General features: G+C 37.4%; 1 protein-coding gene across 5 annotated transcripts in view; it reads left to right on the top strand.

Annotated features, from left to right (window-relative positions):
* The window catches only part of WDFY3 (WD repeat and FYVE domain containing 3), a 259,871-nt gene that overhangs the window by 21,957 nt on the left and 220,819 nt on the right, over nucleotides 1-17,095 (top strand). For 2 of the 5 annotated variants that reach the window (XM_089912206.1, XM_089912203.1), the window contains exons 2-4: nucleotides 9,668-9,761; nucleotides 12,096-12,184; nucleotides 16,204-16,317. The exons of 1 other annotated variant lie outside the window; for it this stretch is intronic. The gene's annotated coding sequence lies outside the window, so the exon portion shown is untranslated. The remainder of the gene's footprint in view (nucleotides 1-9,667; nucleotides 9,762-12,095; nucleotides 12,185-16,203; nucleotides 16,318-17,095) is intronic. 2 more of the 5 variants (XM_089912205.1, XM_089912204.1) reach the window with 1 other exon arrangement.

Genomic DNA, 17,095 nt, shown 5'->3' with positions numbered 1-17,095 from the left:
TTTAAAACTGTCTTTTGAAGAGCAGAAGTTAATTTTTTTTTTTTTTTTTTGCGGTACGCGGGCCTCTCACTGTTGTGGCCTCTCCCATTGCGGAGCACAGGCTCTGGACGTGCAGGCTCAGCAGCCATGGCTCATGGGCCCAGCCGCTCCGCGGCATGTGGGATCTTCCTGGACCGGGGCACGAACCTGTGTCCCCTGCATCAGCAGGCAGACTCTCAACCACTGCACCACCAGGGAAGCCCCAGCAGAAGTTAATTTTGATGAAATCCAGTTTCTCAGTTTTTTCTTTTATGGTTTGTGCTTTATATCCCATAGAACTTTTTGCCTTACCCAAAGTCACTGATTTAGCACCGTTTTTGGTTTTTTTTTTGCGGTACATGGGCCTCTCACTGCTGTGGCCTCTCCTGCTGTGGAGCACAGGCTCCGGACGCACAGGCCCAGTGGCCATGGCTCACGGGCCCAGCCGCTCCGCGGCATGTGGGATCCCCCTGGACCGGGGCACGAACCCGTGTCCCCTGCATCAGCAGGCGGGCTCTCAACCACTGCGCCACCAGGGAAGCCCTAGCACCGTTTTATTCTAGAAGTTTGATAAGTTTAAGGTTTTACATTTAGGTCTGTGATCCATTTTGAGTTAAAGGTTGGATGTAATGTGATATATGGGTTGATTGATTTTTTTTGTGTTTTGTTTTGGATTTTTGTACGTGGATGTCCAGTTTTTCTAGCACAGTTTGGTGAAAAGCTTTTCTGTTCTCCATTCAGTTGCTTGACATCTTTGTCAAAAGTCATTTGACCATGTATGTCTATCTCTGTTTCTGAAATCATTCTTTTCCATTGATTTAGGTTTCTGTCCTTTCACCCGTACTGCACTGTCTTGATTACTGTGGCTTTATAATAATAAATCTTGGTATCATGTAATATGAGTACTCCAGTTTTGTTTTGTTTTGAAATTGTTTTGGCTATTCTAGTTTCCTGGCTTTTCTATGTAAATTTTAGAATCATTCTGATGGTTTCCAAAAACAAACAAACAAAATCTACCTGAGTTTTGATTGGGGTTGCATTGAATCTGAAGACAAATTTTGGAGAGGAGTGATAATTTAACTATGTTGAGTCTCCCAGTCCATGAATATGGTATATCTCTTCATTTACTCACATCATCTTTGATTTATCTCATCAGTGTTTTATGGTTTTCAAAATACAAATCTTGCATATAGTTTGTTAGATTTATCCTTAAGAATTTCATGGTTTGGTGGTGGTATTATAAATGGCAATGTAGTGGATTGGCCAAAAAGTTCATTCAGGTTCTTCCATAACATCTTAATGGAGAAACCCAAACAAACTTTTTGGCCAACCGAATATAAATATGTAATTTCCAAGTGTTTCATTGTTGATATGTGGAAACATGATTGATCTTTATATATTGGACTTTGTATACTACAACCTTGTTAAATTCCCTTATTATATCTAGTAGGCTTTTTGTTGTTGTTTTTGTTTTTTGTAGATTCTTTGGGATTTTCTGTCTATATAGACAGTCATGTTGCCTGGAATAACGACAGTCTTATTTCTTCCATAGTAATGTATGCCTTTTATTTCTTTTTCATACCATATAGCACTGGCTAGTGCTTCCAGTATAATGTTAAAGACAGAAAACATTCAGTCTTTCGCCATTATGTATGATGTTAGCTGTATTTGTTTTATTTATTTATTTATTTTTATTTTTGGCTGTGTTGGGTCTTTGCTGCACGTGGCTTTCTCTAGTTGTGGTGAGTGGGGGCTACTCTTTGTGGCGGGGCATGGGCTCCTCATTGCAGTGGCTTCTCTTGTTGTGGAGCACAGGCTCTAGGTGCGTGGGCTTCAGCAGTTGGAGCGTGCGGGTTCAGTAGTTGTGACATGCAGGCCCTAGAGTGTAGGCTCAGTAGTTGTGTCGCACAGGCTTAGTTGCTCTGTGGCATGTGGGATCTTCCCGGACCAGGGCTCGAACCTGTGTCCCCTGTATTGGCAGGCAGATTCTTAACCAGTGTGCCACCGGAAGTCCATGTATTTGTTTTAAAGATGCCATTTATCAGCTTAAGTTCCGTTGTATTCCTTGTTTACTAAGAGTTTTTTAAATCATGAATGAATGTTGAATTTTGTCAAATGCTATTTTTGCATCTATTGAAATCATCGTATGGGCTTTTCTTTATTCTGTTGATATGGTGAATTATATTGATTAATTTTTGAATGTTGAACCAGCCTTATATTTCCAGGGTAAACTTCAGTTGGTCATGATGTAATATCCCTTTTATATATTGCTAATATTCTGTTAAAATTTTTTGCATCTGTGTTCAGAAAGGATATTGGATTTCTAGTCTTCTTTTCTCTTAATGTTTCTGTCTGGTTTTGGTATTAAGGTGTTGCTAGTCTTATAAATTAATTTGGGAAGAGCTTCCTCCAGTCTCGATTGAGCTGGTTAGTGTAAACACACATATTAGTTTGCTATCTTTTGTGAAAAAACGGCAGGGGTGGGGAGTGGTAAAACGCACTCATATCTGCTTAACTTTACAAAAAGAAGGGGCAGTAGAGAACAAAGATTTATGGGAGGGAATGACACTTCTTAAGGCTATATACCTTTTTATATAGTTTTGACTTTTCAAAGCATATTATCTTCCATATTGAAAATAAAGATGGGAATGGGGAAAGTCCTAAACCACCATAACAAATGAACCTGATTGTACTATAAATTAGTACTATACTTACATTGAAGGGGAAGAAAGAGTGACTCTAAGTAATTTTTTAACATAATATCTGACTGTTTACCCTCATCCTGGGTAGCGGTAAGAGAGAGGGATTGCAAACAAATCCTAAACTGTTTCCTCTAGAGTTTATTTTTTGTAGTGATATGGACAAAGCAACTCTGGGTCATTTTTAGGTGTATTATGGATTGAGTAAATGTTTTCAGGTTGTTGAAGCTAGGACCTGAGGAAGGAGGGACATACAAATATGCATTGGGAGAAGGGAAAAATGAGTCCTGTGGGGATGGATTGGAATTGAAGGTATCAGCTTAAATTTATTATTTTTGAAACCAGTATGTATGCGCATATGCACATGCATATGTATGTATGAACATATATGTATATTTATATGCATATGTGTATATGCATGCATGTATTTCCTAGTAGTTCTGTCCAAGAAAAAGGCAAAGAGCAGTGGGCACACCTAACCCCCCAATCTCAATCTCTAATAGTATTCCCAACACAAAGGAACTGGAGTTCCTCAGAGGAATGGCTGATTGCAAGGGTATATACCAGGTGAATCTGTACCTTTTTTTTAATGCTAGAAAATAAAATGTTTTTGAAAAATATGGGAGCATGTCACAAGCCTGTTGGAGGTCCTACTGGTCTAGTCATCAGATTAGTAATGAATTATGAACCATTAAAAATAGGAATCCATTACCCATAATGATAATAAACTAGTAAATAAATGGACAAATAAAGAAGAGAGCTCTCATGCTTACAGTAGAATTCTGAATTCTAGAGTTGGAAAATCATCATTTTGCAGCTCTTATTAGGCAGGGCAAGAATCATAACAGAATCTAGGGGGGAAATATTGATGAGGAGCAGGGTATTTCCATAGAGTTAAAGTGTCTCCCCACCACCTGTGTATTATTTGCAAGGTATAAAATAGGGATTATGCATTGGTGAAATCCAACAACAACATGGGTACTACGTGAATCTGGATATGATGCCCTGAGGAGATATATCGTCATCTGTGTAGTATTCTGGCCAAGACTACATAAACTGAATCTGGAGGAAACAATAGACAAACCCCACATGAGGAACATTCTACTTAATAAAAAGGGGAGGAGGCTGTACTCTTAAAACAAAACAAAACAGAAAACAATGTCATAAAAGATAAAGGCTGTGGAAGTGTTTCAAATTATGGGAGGCTTAAGAAAGATAAGCCTAGGTATTGAATGAACTGCAATACCTGACCCTGGACTGGATCCTATACTGGGTGGGGAGAAAAATACTATAAAATGATTATCATTGGATTAATTGAAATTTCAGTTGGAGTACTGATCCTAAATACAAATATTGTAGCAATGTTCAAATTACTGACAATAACTGTACTGTGGTTATGAAAGAGAATATCTCTAAGGAAATACACATTGAAGCAAAGGCTCAAAGAACCATGATATACATAATTTATCCTCAGTTGCTTTAGGGAAAAAAAAGACAGCTCAAGTGTGTCTGTGTGAAGGGAAAGAAAGTTTATGAGCACAAATGACAAAATAAAGAAGGTAACGTTAACAATTGGTGACTTTGAGTATAAGGGTGATTCTTGTATTCTTTTTTTTTTTTTTTTTTTTTTTTTTCTTTCGGTATGCGGGCCTGTCACTGTTGTGGCCTCTCCCGTTGCGGAGCACAGGCTCGGGACGCGCAGGCTCAGTGGCCATGGCTCACAGACCCAGACCGGGGCACGAACCCGTGTCCCCTGCATCGGCAGGCGGACCCCCAACCACCGCGCCACCAGGGAAGCCCGATTCTTGTATTCTTATATTTGCAACTTTTCTGTAAGTTTGAAACTATTTCCAAACAAAATAGTTAAAACACTTAAAAATATCTGTCCTTTATTTTTAGACTTTCTTTATTTATAAAGAGCTCAGTTATTTATCTGGAACAAGTTTGGAATGAACATTTTAATAATATTTTCCTATGTGTGTTGCGGCTCTGCAAACTAACCATTGTTGAATATGATAACAGATGGGAAATAAATGTCACCCTGTGGACAGCCAGAGACTAAAACCTAATCTGGCAGGGGGTTGGGGGGCGGGGAACCATTTATTATAGTGGTTACTTAAAGTTTATGGAAGTATTGGCTACAACATCTACTGAAGTCTTTGAGTTATTGTTGTTATCACTTAACTATTGAAGAAATATTAGAATGATTCTTTTACATCAATAATCTAGCTATTGTCTCCTGATTATTTGTTTTCTTTTGTAAACTCAGAAAGATTGTCATGTTTAGCCCTAAGAGTGTAACTATTCATTTCTTCATTCAAAAAATGTTTATTGAATGCCTACTATGTGCTGGACCCCTTCCTAAGCATTGAAGATGTAGCACGAAACAAAACAAAGCTCTTGCCCTTGTGGATTTTATGTGTTTGGGGGAGGAAATACACAAACAGGAGTAGAAGTGAAATAAATGAATATTAGTAACATTGAAGATAAATAAATCAGGGAAGTGTATTAGGGATGCTTGGAGCAGAATAGTTACAGTTTAAAATAGACCGAATAGGAAAGAGTTAACTCAGACATTTGAGCAAAGATCTGAAGATAGCAAGGGAGTGAGGCAGGATAATCATCTCAGAATAGCTTTGAGGCAGAGAGAACAGTAAGTGTAAAGGTTCTGAGGCAGGAGTATGCCTAGCCTGTATAAGGAATAGCAAGGAGGTCAGTAGGAAATGAGGTCAGAGGTAATGGGGGCTAAATTATGTAGGTTCTATTTTGCCGTTTTAAAGATTTTGGCGTTTATGAGATGAGAAGCCATTGGGAGATTTTGGGCACAGATGTTACATTATATGATTTATGTAAGATTATCAGGATCACTGTGGCTGCTTTGATGAAAAAGGGCTGAAATAGGGCAAGGGTAGAAGTTGGGAGGCCAGTTACTAAACTATGGAAAAAAATCCTAGTGAGAGATGATAGTTACTACTACAGTTTCTACGTAGATGATGAGAAGTAGTGACGATTCTGGATATATTTTGTATATAGAGCCAGTAGTATTTGCTGATGGGTTAGAAAGAAGAGTCGGAACTTGAACTTCAGCGATCATGGAGAAAAGGAGAAATAAGCAAAGGAAGCTGAGGACTGGCCAGTGAGATAGGATGAAACCAGGAGAAACTAGGAGAGTCTTTGTTCTGGAAGCCAGGTAAAGAAAGTGTATCAGGGCTTGATGAGTCATGCCGATTGCTGCAGATAGGGCAAGAAAGATGAGATCTGACTGGCTTTTGGATTTTACAATATATATGTAAGTAACTGGTGACTTTGGAGTTTCAGTGCTGTGTTCGGGATCAAAAGTCTAATTGGAGTATGTTCAGTTTGAACTGAAGAATACTTGAAGACAGTAAGGACAACTCTTTTCTGACTTCTCACTGAAGAGGGAATCAAAGAAATTGGCCATAATCTAGAGGGGTGTGTGGGGTCAAAAGCTTTGCTGCTGATGTTGTTTATTTTCTAATGATTGGAAATACACACACACACACACACACACACACCCCAATGGTTCTGCTTTTATTGGGAGGGCAAAATTAAGAAATTGATGACAAAGGAAAGAGAAGTGGGACTTACTAGAGCGATTTCCTTGAATAGTAGGGACATAACATCTAGTATTAAAGTGAAAGAGTTAGACTTTGATGTGGTTTCAGAAAGTTTAAGCACAGTAGAAGGGTACAGATTCAGGTAAGTGGGTGAGTGTGGTTCTGGAAGTTCTTTTCTGATTGCGTACATAGGAGTCAACGCCAGCATTGTAGAGTGATCTCGGATTTTATGTGGCTTCCAATTTTTTTTTTCTGTGTGATGCTGTTCATCAGGTGATCTGCCAAGAGTCCTGAGAAGCCATAGGAGGGCTATAGCCCTGCTTGTTAACTTTTGTTTTTCAGATATTTAGCTTTTTGTTACTCTCTCCAGTTTACTTAACACTTGGGAAGAGATTCCTAAAACCCTTTTGGGGATATCTGGAAAAAATTTTTTTTCTCATTGATCTTCAAAGAGTATGATTCAAAGGTCCTTAGAATTTACCAGCACAATTTTCATGTTAGGTATAAGAAAACCAACTTAAAGACATAGTTAGGCCAAGGAGGTACAGCTAATTGTCTAGCCAAGCCTGGAATGCAGGTCTCTGTTGTTCTTTATATAATTTAGTTTTGAAATTCAGTTTTTATACCTATGTACATATACATTCATACTCAACGTTTTGACAATAAAGCTAACTTATTCTAAATTGGAGCAAACCAAAGCATGAAATAAAAACACTTAAAATGTCAGGGTCAAAATGTAACTCTGTCTAAAATGTGATTTAAATTTTGATTTGTATAAAATGGATACCTGAAATTATATTATATTGCATATTGTAATTAGAATGCACTGAAATCATATCAAAGCATTTGCCCTTGGCTAAATTTATATTAAAAGATTACAAAACAGGATCAGTAATACACCATTTTAAATTTCTGGTACTTTAAGACATCTGTAGATTGTAATAAAATACAAAAATGGGTTGAGAAAAGCATTGGTATTCTAGCTTGCTGTTTCCAGTTCTTTCTGCTCTTTCTGCTTCTTTATCTCAATACTTGGCTATACCTGGTAATTCAAAATGGATAAAACCAAATAATCAGCATCCAAAATACATATATAATTTTTATGAAATAATAAGTAAAGGGCAAAAAACTAAGGAGGAAGTGGCCAATAGAAATAAAGAGGCATTTCATAAAAGAGGAAACATGAGTTAGCCAGTAAACCTGAAGAAATGCTCAGTATCATTAATCAACAGAAAAATGCAAATTAAGACTACAGTTAGATGGTTTTACACCCCCAAATTAAGAAGTTGGCATTAGTAAATGTTGGAGAGCATGTAGATCAATATGAACTACCTGGTGCTGATGAGATTATACATTGCTAAACACACTTTGGGAAAAAGAAAAATTGGCGACCTCACGAAAAAATTGAAAACACATATATTCCTCAACTCCTAGGCAAGTACTTAAGAGAAACGTTGGCACATGTGGAACAGATGTGTATGAGAATTTTCATAACAGTAATGTTCATAATAGCAAAACGAAACAAAACCTGGGGAGAAAATAAGGTGCTATCATAAAGAGAATGAATAATTCAGTCATGGTGTATTTACACAATGTAGAATTATTCTGCCCTGAAATGAATGAACTACAACTATATGCAACATTTAGTTGCATATGTATCATGAATACATCTTGAAAACATAATATTGAATGAAAAACAATGAAAGTGTTGTTGAAGGATATGTACACATGTGATATGCTTTCTAAAAATCAGAGGAATGATAAACACAAAACATAGGATAGCAATTACAGAGGACTGAAGAGATGAGAGAGGTGGCGTATAGGACAGGGAAGAGCAAATCAGTAAAACATTACCAGCAACTTGTATTTAGGTTCTCGTGTTGGGTGACAACCAACATGTTTTACGTAAGTTGGTAGTTAATATATTAAAAAAACAGTGCAGGTATATTCTGATGTTACGATTTAGGAGACATGTCATCACTTCTGCCTACTTTCTCACTGCCAGTTGAATCCCAAACATCACTCAGAATTTCACTAGAGGGATGTTGTTTTAAAATCTTATATCTCATTAAGCATGTGTCTGCCATCTGACAAGCCACTCAATAACAACTTGGATGAATAACTGAATGAATGATTTGGGAAAATAGTTTAGAATTTTTCTTAGAAACCACCTAAGAGGTAGATTTCTTTTTTAAATAAATTTATTTATTTATCGTTTTGGCTGCATTTGATCTTCGTTGCTGTGCATGGGCTTTCTCTAGTTGTGGCGAGCTAAGACTACTCTTCGTTGCAGCACGCAGGCTTTTCATTGCAGTGACTTTTGTTGCAGAGCACGGGCTCTAGGTGCACGGGCTTCAGTAGTTGTGGCACGTGGACTCAGTTGTTGTGGCTTGTGGACTCTAGAGCGCAGGCTCAGTAGCTGTGGCGCACAGCCTTAGTTGCTCTGTGGCATGTGGGATCTTCCTGGACCAGGGCTCGAACCTGTGTCCCCTGCATTGACAGGCGGATTCTTAACCACTGCACCACCAGGGAAGTCCCAGAGGTAGATTTTTTTTTTGTTTTTTTTTTAAGAAGTGGATTTATTTAGAGAGAAACACACTCCACAGACAGAGTGTGGGTCATCTCAGAAGGCGAGAAAGGCCAAAACAGTAATCATTTGTAACTAATTTTTTTTTTTTTTTTGAGATATGCGGGCCTCTCACTGTTGTGGCCTCTCCCGTTGCGGAGCACAGGCTCCGGACGCGCAGGCCCAGCGGCCATGGCTCACGGGCCCAGCCGCTCCGCAACATGCGGGATCCTCCCAGACCGGGGCACGAACCTGCATATCCTGCATCGGCAGGCGGACTCCCAGCCACTGTGCCACCAGGGAAGCCCTATTTTTTATTTTAACTTAGAACATATCAATTCAGCTCTATACCACATTTATCTTCAACTACTCCTAGAGAAATAACATGATTTTTTTTCTTTTTTGCTCATATTTGGTTCTCCAAAAAGAGACATTGTGATCTATGATGTACAGATGAATACTGGACTAGAGTGGGAAGAATTAGGTTCTGAACCTGGCTCTGCCACTAAATAACTGTGTTGTCGTTGATTCTTTGCATAACTTTTCCTGGTCTCGGCTTCCTCACCAGTAAAATAAAAAAGCTGAACCAGATGGTCTGTAGAGATCAGTTTTGAATGACTCTATATTCTCCTTTGAAGTTTGAATAGCAGATTTTATCTATCTTAAATAAAGTGTTGTCTTGTGTTCCAGTATGAAGCCATTGGCAAGAAATAAGGAGGTAAAGAGAGAATTCGTAGGAAATGAACAACTCATAAAAAACATTCTGAAAATAAACTGGGCTTTCTTTTTTTTTTCTTTCATCACAGGTATAATACTTCTCCACGTCTGCTTCAGGAAGAAAGTGCCTGCCACTCCTATTGTTTCTACGCAGGTTCATGCCAGCCCAGAACATAGAATCAGGTCAGTTTTAGGATTGTTTTGTCTGTTGAACAAGAAGCCAGGAACAGAATCATGCTAATCTTTGCTGCCTCGTTGCATTGTAACTGAACTGTGACTCAGAAAGGCTGGGTTTTAAACCTTCTTTACCACTGATGGCTGGGTAAACTAGACAAACCTCCTTTCCTGGATGGCTTTTAGTTTTTTGCACCAAAAAAAAAAAAAAAAAAAGATATATTGGAATATATTTCAGTTTCAATTCTGGCTTTAAAGCATCATACTTTTATTGTAGACACCTACATAGAATAAAATCATGTTATTAAAGTTTTTCCTTTTTTTCCTGGAAAAATCTAGTTGTAAGCACAGGCTTTGGAACTCTTTATTGTATTATAGTAACTTTGAGTGACTAGTTTGAATAATGAACTATGTTGTGAGGCACTTGAGAGTACTATGGCTACTTAGTTGCCTGAGTTTTAGTATTTTACTTTGCTCTGTTGTTACTGAAAAGTTTATTTATTTTTAAACAACAGAAATTTATTTTCTCAACAATTCTAGAGGCTGGAAGTCCAAGATCAGGGTGTCAGTGTGGTTGGATTCTGGTGCAAGCTCTCTTCTGACCTGTAGGTGGTCACTGTCTAGCTTTGTCCTCACAAGGCAAAGAAAAGGAGAAAGAGAGGGAGATCTCCCTTTACCTCTTCTTATCATATCAGTTTAGGGCCCCACTCCTATGACCTCATTTAACCTTAATAGCCTACTAAAGACCCTATCTCCAGATACAGTCATGTTGAGGGTTAAGGCTTCAATATATGAATTTTGGGGGAACACAGTTCAGTCCATAGTAGCCACCTAGTAGTAAGATTGCTGGGTTGTATGAAATCTGCACTTTCAACTTTTCTAGATATTTCCAAATTGATCTCTAAAGTGGTTGTAATAATTTACACACCCCTAGCAAGTATATAGATGATGGGATTTTTTTAACTAGAAGAGCTAAAAAATCCCAAATGGAAGATAGAGGGTATATAGTCTTTTCAAATTGCAACTTCTTTTTCCTATTCCACCAATGTCTGGAAAGTCTTCCAAATAGCTGTTTAAACCTTGGCTTCTGTTAATCAGTTCTTTTGTTTGTAGCCATGGTACTACATGGAGTGCTCTGTTCTCCTCTTTTTTTTTTGAATTACTAGTCATTCGATAATGTTCTTGAGCTGTAGAGAGGGTATATTTTTGACCATGTTAGTTCTCTATTGATTGCATGTGACTCAGTTCAAATTAGCTTAAGCAGAAAGGGGAAGTTATCAGCCTTTTGGGCACACCAAAGGATCCAGGGCAGAAATGAAGCTGGGCTGTGCAAGGAGAACCCAGGAATCAAATGTAGTCAGGTCTCTCTCAAGCTCTCAGCGGCATGCCTCTCCTGTGCATGTCTCACTCTCTTTGGCTTTCTCCATGTTTCCATTCTTTGTCATGGGAAGCGTGGTCGCCACCACTGCCCATGATTTATATCTTGTAATTCAGACTCCCAGAGAAAGGCTTACTCTTAAGTACCTAATCCCAAATATTCCAGAAAAAAACTCTGATTCCCTGGACAAGTTTGCAGTGGCTGTCTTGCCATCTTTGTTTCAAGGCCTGTTCTCTGAAAAGGAACTGACTTACTCCTAGTAAAATGCAGATGACCAATAATATAGTATTACTCCTTCCAGGTGTATTTGTTAAGCTAAAGGTGTTTTTCTAAATGTTAAGCTAAAGCTGTTTTTCCAAACTGTGTGGAAGTGAAATCTTGTGTTCTAGTATATAAAAATGATTAACCCAGATGCAAGAAAAGTATTAGGAATTGAAAGGTAGTGTTTTAGGTTTCAGGGAGTGGAAGAAAATGAGTAACTATGTAGGCAGAGGAGGAGGGCAGGTAGATAGTCAAATATATACTTCTAAGGTAGCAGTGTTACAAAGATTGAATATAGCAAGTAAAAGAAAAACCTTTCTATTTGCCTTTTTCGAGAAAAGATTTGAAGGTAGAAGAAAGAACCATTAGGCTTAGTCCCACCTCAACTACTAACTATGATTTTGGATAAATCACTTATTCTCTGTGTAGCTCGGTTTACTAAATCCTGGCTCCTTATCACCTGTGTCCTTAACTCCTGGACACCAGTTTCTTCATCTTAAAAATGGAATTGATGATAGTGGTGCCTCAGAGGGTTCTTGTGAGGAATTAATATATGTTAAGTGTTCAAAACAATTCCTGGCGCAGCAGCAGCAGCAACGTCAATGAGTCAATTACATTATATGATTGCAGGAGTCCCAGCTAACTTAAAAAAAAAAAAATCTGTGGTCTAAGATTTTCTGATACAACCTTATGTCTTTTTTCAGAATAAAGACTTAGAAGCTTTGGCCATCTACTTGAGTCCTGCATTGAGGCTAATTTTGGTATTGCCAATAAAAGTCATTTTGAATTCAGTGTATGTATTAGTTCTTTTTGCTACATGTATTAATTTGTTAAGGTTGTCACAACAAATTACCACAAACTGAATGGCTTAAACAGCAGAAGTTTATTGTCTCACAGTCTGGAGGCTAGAAGTCTGAAATCAAAGTGTCAGCAGGATTGGTTGCTTCTGAGATCTATGAGGGAAGGATCTGTTCCAGGCCTCTTTCCTTGACCTATATAGATGGCCACCTTTTCTCCATAGCTCTTCGCATTGTCTTCCCTTTATGCGTGTCTGTCTCTTTGTTCAAATTTCTCCTTTTTATAAGGATACCAGTCATATTGGATTAGGGCCCACCCTAATGAGCTCAGTTTAACTTGATTACCCCTGTAAAGGTCGTGTCTCCAAATAAGGTCACATTCTGAGGTGCTGGGGGTTAGGACTTAAACATATGAATTTTGAGCAGGACACAGTTCAAGCCATAGCACTACATAACAGATTACCCCAAAAGTTAGTGACTTAAAACAACAAACATTATCTCACAGTTCTTGTGGTCAAGAATCTGGGTGCCATTTGCTGGGTCCTCTGGCTCAGGGTCTCTTGCAAAGCTACATTTGACACGTCCACCAGGGCTGATCTCATCTGAAAATCCTAGAGGAGGATCTGCCTGCAGTTCACTCACATGCTTGTTGGCAGTACTTAGTTCCTCGCTGGTTGTCGGGCCGAAGGCCCCAGTTCCTCATGTTGGCTGTTTGCCAGCAACCTACTAGTCCTTGCCGTGTGAGCCTTTGGTTTTTGTAGTGTAGTCTTGGAAGTGGCAACCCATCACTTTTTCCCTATTCCATTCACTAGGAGTGAGTCATTAGGTCCAGTCCACACTTAAGGAGAGGTCCAGTACACACTTACACAGGGATGTGTATCCCAGGAGGGGAGGTTATTGGAAGCCATTTTGAAGCTCCCTATGTAGACTATAAGAATGAAGAAAGAAGAAAATGTGCTAAGTGGAAAAATATATAAATTATTTAATATTCAGGAAGCTTTAGTCTTAAACTCTAAGCAGAAGTTTATCACTTTTGTGCCATATAGCTTTGTAATCAGAAAGGACCCCCTCACCCTAATAAAAAGGAAGAATCTAACTCTTAACATTTCCTTTTTTTTTTAAAGCAAAGAGGAGTTAATTTTGTTCCATTTCATCAAATTTGTTATTTTTTTAATCCTATGTAGAATTCTTCAAGTGGTACCTGAATTTTCACTTTGCTGAGTAAAACCTGGTATTTCTCATAAAATATCCAAAGGCCTACCCTCATTTCCCTAAAATAGTTAAGAGCAAGGGTCGTAGGTTATTGAGTACTTTAATTTTATCAGCTTTTCTGTGGTCACTTTCTACAACTAAGTTATAAAGTGTGAGAAATTATCAGACATTTGTGAAGATATTTAGTATACCAAATTGGCCAAGGGAAATGCCCAATTACAGTTACTTTTACAGAATATAGTGGCACAATCATGTATACTTCATTTACCAGCTAGTAGTTCTCAATATTTATATTGATGGAAAGATAATTGGAAAGTGTTATGGATTCATTTTTGTAATCTTTGTTTTGGAAGGCGGTATAGTTGTGTTTCTGGAAGCAAGATTTGACCTAGTTGGCATTATCTGTATAAGTTAATCTAACGGGTGTGTGTGTGTGTGTGTGTGTGTGTGTGTGTGTGTGTGTTTAGCACATGGAATAACAGTGTTTTAGTAAATTTAGTCTAAGAAAATCTCAAATTCATTGAGAAAAGATTGTCTTAACTCCTTTAGGGTAGATTGAGCATGTACTTCTAAAGCATCTGATTACATGACTGAATTTTATAAGGAGTTTTAAAATTATAATTATTTGTGAATTACTATAAATATAGATCATACATCTTAGTTTAGTTATTATTAGAAATGATGAGACTTATTTTTAAATCTCAGTAGGTTTGGAACTCAAAGTTCTCTCATACTGTACAGAAATTAAATGAGTATGAATTCAATAGAATTTCTGTGTGATATCCCTTTTTACTTGTTAGGGGAATGTAGTTTAATAGAAACCATACAAAATTTTTGATATAAAGCTTCCTTTTGACACACATAGAGTGGACTGGGGAATTCATTCTTATAGTTGAACAAATGGTAATGGTTTTTCGTAGAAAAAAAGCACTGTTGCATTGATATGGCAAAGAGGAAGTTTTAAACTTAAACTCTTAGTATTTTGCATTACAAGGATATTGAGCTAAGAGTTTTGTTTATAATTTACTTCCTTGTTTGAAAACTTCTGGGAATAGATTTATGACTAGATTTTGGGCTTTAGACTCTATATGAGAAAAATAGTATAGCATTTTTTGTGGTTTAGAAAACTATTACCCACAAATGAAAGTCTGTAGAATGTATTCTTTCTAGAAACATGTATTAAGAGAGTTTAAAAAGTTCAAAGAAGGGAACTCAGTGCAGTATAAAAAGTGCAGATGTACTTAATGTGAAGCTTAAATTACAAGATTTAAAAGGTTTTTATAATCAGAAAAAATAAGTTGAAAAGTAAAGTAGCACTACAAATTGGAGAATTGAGATTTAAAAATTTAATGCAATTTTTCTTTATTTTAAGAAATAATACTTAAAGTTTGCGACTTAAAAATATGAATCATTTTAATCATACTTTAACCCATGTTGTGAAACTTTTTTTTTTTTCCTTAGACTTTTGGTTTATTGTCTAGAGCTTACCGTTTCTATGACTATATCATTGAGTTGATTTTAATCCTGAATATCACTTATTTGGCTCTTATTCTGAGGTCAAATTATGCATCAGTCTTTATTGACAATATGTTAAAAAATTGTATAAAATATTAAAAGTAGATATAAGAGGGGATAACTGCAGTGTGTAATATGTATTAAGGTTCAGTTTCCAAACTTAGTCATACTTCCTGGTTTAGATCTTGGTGTCATTGCGTACAGCTGTTTGCCCTAGTATAAATTTCTTAATTTCTTATGTCCTCATCTGTTAGATGGGTTTATTGATAGTATTTAATGGACGTTCATAAGGGTTAAATGAGATAATGCTTGTAAAGTGCTTAATATTGTGTCTGGCACATAGTAAGTAAAAGCTAAATTCATGTTAGCTGCCATTTCTTGTTACAAGCATCGGCCTTAAGTCATTTTTACTTATGTTTTTGAAGGATAGAATATAAGCAAAATGATGTCCTGTTAATCATAATATATAACCCTTAGTATTCAGTTGACTGATTACATATTTTATTAGCATATAGACTTTATTTTTGAAAAGTAGAATAGAGTTTACATAAAAGGTTATGAGTTTAGAGCCATCACTAAAATTATTGACTTAAAAGGGGGGAGAAAAAGGGAATGGAGGAGGTAAGTGTGCTGTTTTTGCTGTAGGTCTGAGGAGAGATTTTGTAGTCACTAACAACAGTTTTTTTAAAAAATTGGAAACACTAGGATGTCAGCTTTTCATTTTCTTTTTAAACTTTAACTGTTAGCCACTCTGTTCCGGTTTTTGTTTTGTTTTGTTTTGTTTTGACCTGGGGAAAAAGAGTGGGAGAAGGTGTGCCTGTTTTTTTCCTAGTCTTACAAAGGATATATCCTTTGGGTCTTGTGTTCCCAGTGGTAGGAATGTCCCTTGCACCTCAGTTTTATGAAGACCTCTACTAAAAGGTATCTTTAAGTATATTAATCTGGTTGTGAGATGACTGTGGCTGCTTCGTAGCATCCTAAGAAAGCTAAACTCCTCCGTTTAGAAATAGGATCTATGCCTAAGTTGGGGGAAATAGGGAATTTAGGAGGAAGTTTCTGGCTCAGGTACATTTGCTCCTAATTTGGTCAAACATCAGCTCTATCTTCGCCTGAGGACATTTTTGTTGTGTGTGTGCTTTATATAAATGAAAACAAGACCGCTGCTCTCCTAAGAGCTTGTAAATGGAAAGTGTTAAACAACATACATGATATAGAAGGAAAGGGAATGGGGGAGGGGGATTCTGAAATATAAGCTCTAAAGCTGTTTTATTATCTTCTTTGTGTGTAGTCGGGGAGGAGCTTTAAAAAGCCTAACCTGGAATCATATTTTGAAAGTAAAGATTCAGTATCTCTTGACTGAATGAAGGATTGTCGTGAATATGTCTATATGCTGAAGCAGAAGGTGAGTTAAAGAATTATTTGATTTCAAAATGTGTAGGGAAGGAAGTACAGGTCCTTTTAATTTAAGTTGATTTAATTGTTTGCTTTTTAATTTTTTACATAATCATTTTGGGTCTTTAAGTACAGATTAGGATATTTTGGTTCTTTCCTCTTCCAGATAGCTGAAATTATTTGTAATAGTCTGTTCTCTCTTCCTTCCACCTTCCTTCCCTTCCTTTCCTTGTTTCCTTCCACATAGTTTTTGACCTTTCAGTTGGTTCTTTTATATTTGGTCTTAACCACATGTTTTGTAGGAAGCTGTTTTTCTCCTTATGGTATCCCTAGCTCTTTCTTAACTGTATCATTGTCTAGTCCAAAAAACCCCATAGGAGTGAATTTTTGTAGTTACCTCTGAACCAATCAGAATTCATACTTTCTGAGGGCAGTTACTATTTGTTTTATTTTTTAAATCTTTTATAATTAAAAAAAAATCTTTTAAAGATTTTTACCTTCCTCTGACATCAGTAGATTATCCTGTGCTTTGCTGTATCTAAGTGGGCGTTCTGGAAAAAGGGCTTCCTTTTTCGGCCAGAGTTGGTTGAAGGAAAGCTTTTTTTGTTTTTTTGCGGAACGCGAGCCTCTCACTGTTGTGGTCTCTCCCGTTGCGGAGCACAGGCTCTGGACGCGCAGGCTCAGCGGCCATGGCTCACAGGCCTAGCCGCTCCGCGGCATGTGGGATCTTCCCGGACCGGGGCAGGAACCCGTGTCCTCAGCATTGGCAGGTGGACTCTCAACCACTG

This window comes from Delphinapterus leucas, chromosome 5 (assembly GCF_059928025.1).
Source record: "Delphinapterus leucas isolate spDelLeu-1000000601 "Yukka" chromosome 5, BTC_Dleu_Yukka2, whole genome shotgun sequence".
Classification (NCBI taxonomy): Eukaryota; Metazoa; Chordata; class Mammalia; order Artiodactyla; family Monodontidae; genus Delphinapterus; species Delphinapterus leucas.
The sequence above is the reverse complement of the archived record's forward strand: the minus strand, read 5'-3'. Positions and strand labels throughout refer to the sequence as shown.